This window comes from Falco rusticolus, chromosome 2 (genome assembly GCF_015220075.1).
Source record: "Falco rusticolus isolate bFalRus1 chromosome 2, bFalRus1.pri, whole genome shotgun sequence".
NCBI classification, from domain to species: Eukaryota; Metazoa; Chordata; class Aves; order Falconiformes; family Falconidae; genus Falco; species Falco rusticolus.
The window spans coordinates 117251683-117264448 of record NC_051188.1 but is presented as its reverse complement, the minus strand read 5'-3'; positions in this window follow the sequence as shown (position 1 = coordinate 117264448).

Below are 12766 nucleotides of genomic sequence, written 5' to 3'. Positions count from 1 at the left end.
TCTGGATTTTTTTTTAATTTTTTTTTTTCTCTAAGATGGACTGAAGTTAGAATCAGCACTGGACAAGAAATTGTGTGTTGTTGACCAATATTTATCACCATCACCCAGAAAGGTTTAAAGAGCTTTTGGAAGTACTTAAATGTGTTTCCCTGAGACCATGCGCAGTGAGCAACATTCACGTCCTGTAGGTACCACCTGCTGCCTCCAATCCGGGACCTTGTGCTCTTTTTCACTCTGATGAATCCGGTGTTTCTATTTCCGTGGCCCTAATCTGACATGCAGCTGGAGACCACCAGAGCCTTCTGCAGGTCTGTTTCTGTATAGTCAGCCACCTAATGATGCACTAATCATTTTGTGTGCCAGAAGAAACTCACTTCGAAGTGTTGCCAGCACATTCGAAAGCTCATCAGCGCTAGTGCTGGGGTGGCGAGCGTGCCTTCTGACATCCGGCAGCTCTCCTCTTGTCGCCTTCAAAAATTCTGGCCTGACGGAGTCTGAGGCAGGCTGTCTGCCCTGCCTTTAGTAGGAAAACGTGGGCAGTGAGTTTCTTGGTCAGCCCCCCAGCTGCTCACATCCTTGTATTGAAAGAAAAGAGGCAATCTGCAGCTTCCATGTGCCAAAAAGATCTGTGTCTCCCGCGGGGACCCGGCGTCGTTGTGCCACAGGATACATAGGGGTGGCTCAAAGGACACGAGAACAACAGGAGCTCGGTGCTCTGCGACACTCCGTCTGGACAGACAGGACTGGGCAGCTAAGAACAAGATTGCAGCCCTGGCCTTCCTAATCTGGGTTTCCTTAAGGAAACAGAGGAGATGGATTTCCTTACTAATTGCAGTATAGTAAATCACTTCTGGAGAACAATGTGGCTGTGTGTAGTAGGCTGACGAAAGGAAGCAGGGTGTTTCCCACTGCTTATTGAAACAGGGTTCAAACATGGCACTTGGCAGATAAAGCAGGTATCAGATTACCTGTACTGGCAATAATTAAAAAACTATTAATGTATTTTGGTAGTGTACTGTGAGAGAATAACTAATTTATATTTTATTTCACCCACTCTTAAAGTGCTTCTGATTTCAGCTTCTTTCTTCCCCATCATGTCCTTCCCTTTCCATGCTTCCCTGACCTCTTGTTCCTCTCAGTCCTGGATAAGTCCCTTCCTGGTGCTCTTTTGTTCTTTGCAAAGAGTTTTGCTTCAAGCGTGCTATTTTCTTGCTTATCTGGGCACTCTGTCCATCTGATTGCTCCCTTTCCCGCTCTGATACCCAAGAGTTCACAAGGGTGGCTCCATCCTGTGAAGGTGGTGCTATCTCCCTGGGTCACAGTCGAAGGAGCTCTGGTGAAAGCTTGTCCTTGTTTCCAAACCTGAAGGCAGCCCCTCTAGGAAAAGCAAATAACCTGGATCCCAGTAGAAAGACCTGGGAAAAACAGAGGTAACCGTCTGCAGGAGCTCCACAGAGCTCAAATCCAAGGCACACGCCGCCTGGAGCTCGTGTGACGTGTCCTCTTCAACCTGCTGCGCTGCATGACTGTCCCATCAAGATCCACGGAAAAGAGAGAATGTACAGCTGTGGACCCGACTGAGCAACGTAATGGGTGTTTCACTGTGAGGAAAGGGGAAGTGAACTCTCACCACTGTTGCACTCATGTTAAGTTTGATTTATATTAAGCAGCTGGGGATTTCAGCTAACAGATCTTTACGTAGGGGTGATAAATATTGGTGGTGTTCTGCCTCCTTTGTCATGGTGCAATCTGGGGTAAGAAATCAAAAGGTAACTATGAAATCCACTTGGTAAGGCTTGTTTTCTTGCTGGACTGTGGTGATGAGAGCAGCACTAGGAAAACACATGAAGCTTTGGTGAAAACACTGGATAATATATTCCTGGAGAGCATGGAAGGTTTATTGATGGGCATGAGAGATGGGAATTCTCGGGGTGCGGGAAAGCTGGCTTGTTTCCCTGCCAGCCCTGAGCGTACCGCCGGGAACGTGCACGAGTGGTTGCGCTGGCAGAGAGGAGAGAGTATGCTCCTGTGTCCTGCTCTGCCTCCAAGTCACGTTCCTGCAGTCAAGTAGCTGCTCATGCGTGCTAGCTGTGCTTTCCTCTTGTCCTGGCTGCCCTGGGTGCAAACCTGCACGTGTGTTGGGCAGCAGCCCAGAGGACTGCCTGGCGGCCAGCGTGCTGCTGCGGTAGGTGCTCCGCCCTACCACCTCCAGGCAAGCCCAGCGCCATCCTCTTGTGTTCCTAAATTCTTCCTTAAACCACTGCGTTTCTCTACAGGTAGGGAGATTCAAGAAGAGATGTATCAAAAGTTTTCCAGTCTATGTGGAAGAACGGGGTTCAGAGTTAAATGAAGGTAAATCCATCCTGCTTGATCTGGAGCGGTGGTAGGATCTCAGATGAAGTATTCGGGAATATTTTTGCACTGAGCTGTGTAGTGTTTTCTGAGATTGATATTTTAATCTTAGGATTTTTAGGGAATTTGTTGCAATGTTATAGTTGATAGGGTAAAAGTGCTGTTGGCTAGGATTCTTCTGTAGCGAACAGCTCCTCTCTCCCTCTGCCCCCATCACTCCCACCTCAGTGAAGCCCTTCCTAATCTGCAGTCAAGAATCCTACCTTCTCTAAACTGATTTGGGCACCAGAGGGGCTAAATCTTATTGCAACTTGCAGTAGTAACCATGAACTGAGATATGTTTCCCGCCTGGTTCACTGGAAAAAGAAATTGTTCCTCTGCCCATGTTGACCAGCCACGTTTTGGTTCGGCTGCTGGCGGAACTCCAATGAGAAGGGGCCGACTGGCCACGTGAGAAACTGGAAAATTAGAGAAATTGGGATTCTTGAGCAGGCTGGCTGTCTCCTAAGCACATTTTGGTTTTGCTGGAAGACGAGAAATCCCAGTGTCAGGGAGGAGTAATGACACAAGTTCATGGGGTGCACGTAGAGGGTTGGTGGTGGTCTACCAAGAGCGATGAACATTGATGGGGAGTGAGATGGTCAGGGAGTGGAGGCGGTGTGAAGCCCTGTGATGACCCACAGCACCAGGCTGCAGGAGTTACTCAGCATAGCCTTGTTTTGCACCTGGGGTTGAGGTTTTTGCTGCAGCCTCCTGGCTGTGTTTCCTATGAAGCGCTTGTTGGAGCTGCGAAGAGTTTATTTTTTGAGCGCTCTGCTGGCCTTAGCTGTCAGGGTCACCTGAGATCTGGGCTCCGAGCCTTCAGGCAGGTCTCTGTTAGCGCTGCAGGGGCCAGATTTGGGTGAGAAACTTTAATCTGATGTCACTTTTGGGAAAGACAAAACTCTCTGCTATGGGATAAATGTGGTGCTTAATAGTCGATATAAAGAACTTGTTATACCTTAGTTTTTTGGTATGTAGGCAGCATGCCCACCTATGGAAAAATCCTCTCTGTTCCCACAGGAGCAGGAACTGTGTCTCTGCCAGCTAGCCCGAATATTTTCCCACTCCCTTCTGCCACAGCTTGGCACGTTAATCTAGCCAATGTAAAGAACCTGGGGGTAAAATTAGCCCTAGAAAGTGGAATGGGTGCCCTAGCATCTAGAAAAATTGTTACGCAAAAGCAGGAAAGGCAGAGAGCCATTGCGAAAGATCGGATGTGGAAACCTCTGAGGTGTGAGCAGCTAGCTGGACCGATGGGACGATCCCTGGTTTCCTGGCAGCATCCCTCAGGATGTTTTCCCCTTGTGTTTAAAGTGAGGTTTCTGCGAGGTCTTCCTTCCCCAAGCTTCTCCATATTAGCTGGAAGGTCGGTACTTTAATACGAGAGTGGAGATATTCCCAGAAACCGCACAATTGTTTCTTCTGGTCTTCCTGATAATTGGAGGGGCTAAGTGGTAAACAATAAGCACGAATTTATTTGCCATCAGCCTAATGTGTATTAGATGGATAATGTGACAAATTGTTCAACGCAAGCTATAAATCCTCGGCTCGGTAGTTTCACACCTCTCGGGATAGTGGAAGCAGCCTTACCGTCCTTGCCTCGCGCGCCCTGCGTGCACAGAAGGGCGATGTGCTGGGGTCGCTCCGTTACGCGGTGGGTTAGGGCAGGTACAGCTCTCGCACGGTGACAGGTTTCTTCGGTCCGACTGTTGGTATGGGTCCGCATTTGTCAGCCTTCCCTGCTGAAATATTTGGGAGTCGGTTTTGAACTACGTTTAGAATTTATAGGCATTCGGATCCTTTTGAGAAAATAATTAGCTTAGGGCTGTTCCTCGAAGAAGAAATACCCCTGGATGGGCGTTTCGGAGCGGTGGGGCTGTCGCTATGGCCCTGTCCCCAAACAGTCTGCCTTAGTTCAGATACCGTATGATTTAGATGTTTATACATCATTCTTCTCTGCTGGCATGCACATATATGGTGTGTTCTATTTTAAAAATAAGGATTTTATTTATACTGTGACAAGATGAATATAAAAAATGTTAAGTCAAAAAAGAAAACATTACTTTGCTGTCTTTGCTGCCAGATGTCTTCCTTCCAAAAATAGGGTAAATATAAACACTTGGGGTTTTTGCCTTACTCACTGAAATGGTAGAAGGTACCTTCAGGGCAATAAATAAATATTTTGTGAGGGAAGTATTTCAAGGTTTACTAAGTCTTTAAGTTAAAGTGTTCCATAATGGTTTATTTTACCTTTATAAATTACTATGAAAATATTTTATGTAAAGGAATAGGTAGCTCATGAGCAACACTACTTCATGTCAAATTCTGCATCTTCCAACTCTGATTTGCTTCTCTGGTTGAAGGTAAGAGACTGCGGTAGAGGGGACAGAGCGGTGATTAGGGTGGACGACAAGCTGAGTAAGCTGCGCTGAGACTTCAGGTAGAGATTGGCTTTTTTTTGTGAATCTCTTTTCTCAGTGACATTTCCAAACCAGTAACTATTTGAAAATGGAGTTGCCTTGGTTTCTCTCACCTTGGCTGAAGAGGAACTGTCTTAAAGGAAGAGCTGAGAGCAACCTCCGCAGTACTCTGTGCCTTTGTCTTCAGAGCCCTGAGAGACAGAGGGTGGTGGAGCCAACCCCCCCGGGCGGAGGAGCGATTCTGGTCCTGCCCTCTGTGATATGGGGTGCCGTCAACACCGGGCGGTGGGGCAGAAGAGGAACTATGGCAGGTAGCAGACGCAATTACGGTAATTACGGAGGATTATAGGGAAGAGTTTAACTGTGAAGAGGAACCGAAGGAGGCCGCTTCTTTATGTGATGGAGAGGATTTTGAGGGGAGTGCAGGTCCGAGGACAGCTGCTCTCTCTGAAGAGCAAGTGTGCAGAAACTTGACGCGAGGCTTCTCCAGATTGCTGCTGCCTGTAGGAGCTCGCCTGTTGCCAGAACTGCTGATACCTAATACTGGTGGGTTTGCTGGCTGGCTTCTGTGCTAGAAAAAGAAGCCACCAAACTAGACCCACATGAATTCTCGTGTTTCCAAGATGATCTCTGTTGATATGGCTTTAGTCCTAGATATGACCTAGCTCTACATAATAGGGTCAAATAGAAATAACGTGGAAATACAAATGTCACTTTTCATTCTTGCAGAAAACCTTGAAGAGGGCTCCAGCTTCCTTCTTGGGACACATGTAGTCCTATTTGATCCTCTGTTTTAAGGTGAACATACATATGCATGTACAACTAGTCCTTAAGTTTCTGTGCAATTTGCTGACTTCTGTGACATGATCCTGAGATGACTCCAGCTTTGTCGTTACTCTGAGTAGCCCTTTTCTCTAGGCAAGGTCTTCCACTGAAAACCAGCGTGGCATTTAAATTAAAAAAGGTAGGTTTTGGTTAGTATCTACATGAGGAGCCTTCACATTCTAGAAAGAGAAGACTGAGGTGGACAGACAGAAATAAAGGGTATGTGTACATCTTGTTCCCACCTTGTGCTGTCCTTGTAGATGGATCCTTGCTTCCAGGTTTGATTTCGGACAACTTCATGCTTTTCTGCCTCACGTCAGATTTTGCACGCTACCTTCTAGCAGCCCCTTGTGTGCTCTCAGCTCCTCATGGCGCTTTTTTTAGGGGATGCAGGTCCTGGGCAATTTGCTTGGTCCTTCTCTGTAATAATTTCCAGGCTGGAGCTTTCTTTTCTAGAACAGTTGTAGTTACTTCTAAGAAAAAGAGGGCTTCCTCTTCTCAAGTGCTCACTTGAAGCAATTGCTCCCTTTCTAAAGAGAGATGCTGCTCAAGTTGGGGGGGAAAAAAACCCAACAAAAAACCCCCCAAAAAACCCAAAAAACAAAAAGGAAGGCCCAAACCCCTAAAAGGCACATCAGGAATTTCATTTCTTTAAAAAGCCAGAGGAAGGCACGTCTGCATGGCCTGGGACCGTCTTAAAGGACCCCCAACAAGCAGCTACTGGAGTACAACTATCCCTGTGCCACACAGCAGCTCTCTGTGTGTGCAGCAAGTCCAGGTTGTCCAGGATACCTTGTCTTCCAGAAGGAAAGTGCCTGCTTTTGCTACATATCAGAGATTTTAATCTTTTGTCACAGGCAGCAGGGAGATCTTCAGTTCACAGATTCTTCTGGGAGGAAGAGATGTGGATGTAGAAGATGCAATATGAAAAGTACTGTCAGTCTCCCTATAAAAGAGAGAGATGTGACATAACCCAGGTGTGTAAACCCAGTGGGTTTAAGCTGGAAAAAATCTTTGGGTATTAATCTGGAGGTTTAGCTCTTCTTTCTCATCTTATTTGTACTACATATGGTTGAAGCAGTGTAGTGCAGAAAAGGAAAAGTACTAGGAATGACACTTCTCTGCCATAACTTGGAAGAAAAATTGTTTTGTCCCATGGGGGTAGGAATTAAAATTTGTCAGTGTTTTCTTTAAGTGTGTGTTTTCTTTCTGCTTCGTAATCTCCAGAGAATAAGGTTCCAGAGCCCGTCAGCTTTCCCACATCCTGAGAAAGTTGGGAGTACTTTCTTCTCAGCATGTCTTTTTCCCTTCCCAAGCAGTTGCACAGGAAAAGGCGAGACCCGTTTGCCTCGCTGCCTGTGAGCACTGCTCCTGATATAATGACCCAGTCCAGAGGTGGATGGTGAGGGCTGAACCATTTTAGTCTTGCTTTCAAAATGGTGAAGTCCCATCCTTTGTTTTTTTCTAATGGTTTCTGGTGGCTGCCACTCATTTCCTACAAGCAGAGCGCTGTGGAAGGGAGGGCAAGGTGTGTACGTGTGGGGATGGGTCGGCGGCTCATTACTGTCTTATTTTGTAGCCTTTGCTGCTTGAATCCAGGGGATGTGTCTGGAAATCATTAGGGAGGAACAGAATGTGCAGCTGTGCACTTTAGCTCGAAAGAAGTGATAGGGAGGGGAAGGGGAGTGGGAGCCATGGTGAGTTGCTGGTACAGGTAGGATAGCAAGATGTACGGTGACTTTAATGGTGCGGCTCCACAGACATGCTTTCTCTATCTTCCCCATCTTGTGTCTCTTCTGTTCTTGTGTCAGCTTTTCCACTACCCACATGCTCCTTTTTTGTTTTGTTTTTTTTATATTTGTTTTCCTATCCCATATTTTGTTTGGCCTTTTGGCTGTTCTCTTGCCCTTGCCTTTGTAAGCTGTCATGCCCAAGGGTTATACATAGTGCACTGGGAACAACTGAGCGATGTACATTTTGGCGCCCAGTGGATCCCAGTACTGCTGGGAAGCCTGTAGCTTCTTATGGGCAAATTTCATACCGACGTGGCGGTGAATAGAAAGGTTTGCTTTGGGCTGAAGAAGGGTGTAGAAACACAGGTCAAAGGAAGGCCTCGTGCCATTTATCTTCAGCCATGGACAAACATGCTGGAAGGATGTGGTTAGTCCAGTATCTGCCATCAATTTTGTTAAGTTATCAGCTCATCCTTTAGATGAAGATTTATTAAAAAAACAGTGGGTCAAAAATGTTTTTACAAATAAAAGGCCCAAAAGTGCGACAAAGTCCCATTTTTTTTCAGAACAGAGTTATTGTAAACATGATGAAAAGATAATTAGAAAGGAAACTAATGCAGGCTGAACAAACCTGGCATTTCACATATGACTTTTATCTGAGTGATACACTCCCCAGCAGAAAAAATACCTCATGGCACTGCTTGTTTTTTCCACTGTTAGTATCTTAAAGTATTCCACTTCCAGATCTGAGAGGCTCTGTGTAAATACCATAAACTGTAGCTTTCCTTGTTATTTATTCCAGTGCGGTTTTTTGGTTATATGTATGTTTTGTCATTTTCCCTTTTTTACCTGAGAACTACTGAAAAGCTGTGAAGATAAAAAGGAAACATTTTGTGCCAGGACTTGTTGAGGTTCATTCCGGGAAATAATTAATTATAGAAAAACAATTCATTTTCAGAAAAATAATGGAAATATTTTCAGAGATCTAGTATAGTATCACATTCTGCTTTTGCTTGTGTAAACGCAGGTACGCTGAAGTCCTGCAGTAGCAGTGATGCAGTGTGTATTCTGTAACTTGTGTCATTTTATCTGTGTCCTGGGATGCTGCTGAACAGTGTCTTATTAAAAACCAACAGCAGACTCCTCTTTCCAGGGGATATGAATCTGATAAGCATCAGTCCCTTCCCTATCCCCATAGGAAGCTCCTGCCCAGAGGCAGGCTGAGTTATTCTTAGACTTTTGGAAAGTCTTTCAAAGAGTAAGTTTGTCAGCACGTTAGGACCCACAAGGGAGGGAGAGATGCAAAAAGGAAGGGGCAGGTAGATGGTGACTGGGTCATGACAACCCTCGGTTGCCAGTCAAGGCTAAATGGTCATCTGCCTCAGTGGTACCCTCCTGGCACGTTTTTGATGAGAGCTGGCTGAAGTAAGCACACTGCTCGCCTTTACTTGTTGGTATAAAATAAGAGGGGGTCTATGCATTTAAATGAAACGCTGCCATCATATCATTCAAGGTCACGTTGTGAGTCGCATCCTGCCCTGCCAGCCTATAGGAGGTTCTTTTTTGCAATAGTTGATTAAAATGGCAGTCCTTAGCTTTTGTGCTCCTGCTTACCAAAATACTTATTTTATTCATGTGAAATGCTTGTACACCAACGCATGCAATATGAGAAATGAGCAGGGTCTGGAAACGCTGGTCTGTCCCCAGTCATCGGTGTTAGTGGGATGTGGCAGGATGCATCCCACGGTTGGAGTGCAGGGATGGGGGGCTGCAGGCTGCTCGGGAGGGACAGGCAGGGCAGGACACCCCTAACTGTACGGTCCTCACAGTTAGGGATGATGTGTTTGAGAGCTGCTGGGTGAGGATTAGGGGGGTGGAAAACGAAGCAGATGTTGTAGTTAGTGGTGTCTGCTGGATGATTGCCTGCAGAGTAACTCATCAGTGCTATCAGGAGAAGTATCTGGATTGGTAATCCTTGTCCTTATGGGAGATTTCAAGTTCCCAGACATCAGCTGGGAACGCCATACTGCTGTGACAAGCAAGTCTGGGAAATTCCAGTAGTTTGCTAAAGATAACTCCTTGTACCCAGTGAGCCAGCTGGGAAAGATGCCCTCCTAGATTTGTTATTTGTGAATAGAGAAAGTCTCATGGGAGACGTGCTGGTAAGTAGCTGTCTTGGCCGCAGCGACCACAAAATGGTTGTGTTTAAAACTGTCTGCGTAATGGGGAAAAAGGACAGCAGAGTTGCTATCCCGGACTCCAGGAGAGCAAATTTGAAGCTATTGAGGGAGCTATTTAGCAGAGTACCCTGGCAATCCGCTCTTGAGGGTTTGGGGTCCATGAGTGCTGGTCAGTTTTTAAGAACCACCTTTGAGAAGCTCAAGGGGAGGCAATTCCGCTGTGCCATAAACCAAGCAAGCGGGGCAGGAGGCCAGCTTGGCTGAACAGGGAATTCCTCCCAAGGAAAAGGAAATTGTACACACTCTGGAAGAATCTAATCGCTGTGGTCCATGTATGCAGGGAGAAGGCATGGAAGGCAAAAGCTGAACTAGAGTTGAAACTGGTCAGTGTTGTCAGACAACAAGAAAGGCTTTTTCAAGTACATTAATAAAATGAGGAGGTCTAAGGAAAGCACTGAACTGCTACTTGTTGAGGGTGGTCACCTGAAAAATAGAGATGAAGAAAAAGTGGAGCTATTCAATGCTTTCTTTGCCTCAGTCTCTAATAATAACAAGAGACCTTGGGTTGCCCTGTCCTCTGAGTCAGAGTACCATGACTGCAGGTACAGTGGCTTTCCATGTTGTGGAAATTTGACTTGTCCATTTCAGTGGACACCGCAATTGTAAGGGACCCATTGCAACAGCTGAATGTTCGTAAGTCCGTGAAGCCTGGTGGGATCCATCCCAGAGTACTGCAGCAGCTGGTAGATGTTATGGCAGGATCCCTCTCAATCATCTACCAAAGGTGTTGGTGCTGTGGGGAGGTCCCTGCTGACTGGAAGCTAGCCAGGGTTATTGCAAATTACAAGAAGGGCATGAGGGAAGACCCAGGCAATTACAGACCTGTTGGTCTAACCTCAGTACCTGGAAAAATTATGGAGAAGACCATACTGGGTACTACTGAAAGACATTTAAAGAACAGTGCAACCATCGGGCATGGTCAATGCGGGTTCCCAAAGGGAAAGTCCTGTTGAACTAATTTAATATCCTTCTGTGATTAGAGCACACGCCTAGTGGATGAGGGGAAGGTGCGGATGTAATTTTTCTGAATTTAGTAAGGCTTTCGATCCTGTCCCTCACAGCATCCTCTGGACAAGCTATCCAACTGTGAGATGAGCAGGTACATGGTCATCTCTAGGTGAGCTGTCTGAGATCTGGCTGAACAGCAGGGCTCAAAGGGTTGTAGTGAATGGGGCTACAGCTGGCTGGTGACCAGTGGTGTTCCTCAGGGTTCAGTTCTAGGGCCAGCTCGGTTTCATGTATTTATCAATGATCTAAATACAGGAGTTGAATGCACCATTAGCAAGTTTGTGGATGATACCAAACTTGGAGGTGCTGTTGACTCTCTCGAGGGACAAGAGGCCTCACAGAGGGATCTAGATAGATCGGAGCATTGGGCAATGATTAATGGGATGAAATTTAACAAGTCCAAATGCCAGATTCTGCACCTGTGATGGAGTAACGCTGGGCACAGGTATAAACTGGGAGAGGAGTGGCTGGAGAGCAGCCCTGCAGGAAGGGATCTGGGGTGCTGGGTGGCAGCAGGCTCAGTACGGGTGGCAGCAGTGAGCCCTGGCAGCCCAGAGGGCAAAGCCCACCCTGGGGTGCATCAAACACAGCGTAGCCAGCCCGTCGAAAGAGGTGATTATCCCGCTGTATTTCGCGTTGGTGGGACCTCACCTTGAGTACTGTGTGCAGTTCTGGGCCCTGCAATGTAAGAAGGATACTTGAACACGTCTGGAGGAGGGCAGCAAAGCTGGTGGAAGGGCTGGAAGGCATGTCCTGTGAGGAGTAGCTAAGGAATTTCAGTTTGTCTGGTTTGGAGATAAGAAGGCAGAGGAGTGACTTCCTTGCTTTCCGTGGCTCCCTGGGGAGGGGAAGTGGAGGGAGGTTCTGATCTCTTCTCCCTGGTATCCAGTGATAAGATGAGTGGGAATGGTTCAAAACTGCTCTGTGGGAGGTTTAGACTGGACACTAGGAAGCATTTCTGTACCAAGAGGGTGGCCAAACACTGGAACAGGCTTCCAAGAGGGGTGGTTGATGCCCCAAGCCTGTCAGGGTTTCAGAGGCATTTGGGCAATGCTTTTAATAGTGTGCTTTAACTTTTGGTCAGCCCTGAAGCTGTCAGGCAGTGGGACTAGATGATTGTTGTACGTCCTTTCCAACTGAGCTATTCTGTTCCATTTTTTCTATAAGGAAAGTTATTCCACTTCCATATCCCCAAAGGAACTCAACATCTAATTTGATCATTTGTGTTTAATTCTCTTCCAGTGGAAATGACAGCCTCCATAAAATCAGGCTGATATTGTTAAACTGATATTCCAGGAAGGACTGTCAAATTGATGGGTTACAGGAAACTCCAGGGAAAGTCTGAGTTTCACTAGGTCCGAGGAGGAGTGACCCATGACTCTTTAGTTTTCCCAAAGTTAGAGACAAGCACAGCCTCGTAGCTAAAAGCGGTAACTGTTTATTTGTTACTGTGCATTGTCATCAAACATTTATTTAGAAAAAATATAAAGTTATTTCTTTTTATGTAGCTGGCAAACCAGCAGCCTTTGGTTTCCAGGAATAGTGATTAGTAAGTAGGGGGACTGGTCCGTGTTTGGAGTGCCTTGTACTCTATAGGTTCTGCCTGAAACCTCGTAAAGTGGAATATTAACTGGGAAGAGATCTGCTAGCGAGAATGTAAACCCCGGTATCTTTAGTGTGCAGCAGGCTGGCAAGAGAACGCCAGGGTCCCCAGACTAACTCCAGATTAATTACCATCCCTTCCTGACCAACCACAGCACAGAGACAGAAGCAGAGGCTAATTTCTTCTCTTGTGGAAAAGTTTTCTCTTACCCTGTAAGCCAACCTGCGGAGGCAGCGGGGCAGGTTGTGTGCACTGCATGTGTCACCAGTTGATGTCTTGGCTCACAGGATACAGGCTGGCAGTGAGGATTCGTGATTTAGCCTTCTTGATAGCCCATTTTATTAGAGCTTGCAGTTACAGGGTATTAAACCACCTTTTTTTTTATTGTTCGGTGAGATTTCTGGGGCTTCTGATGTGGAATAAATTTTTCCACTATCAAGTAAACCCCTCCGTTCCTGGCATGCGAAGCAGCTGCCTATATTCCACTTCGTGGTTTTACGTTCCCTGGATCTCTTGTTCAGCTCACGTGAAGCTGGGTGACAG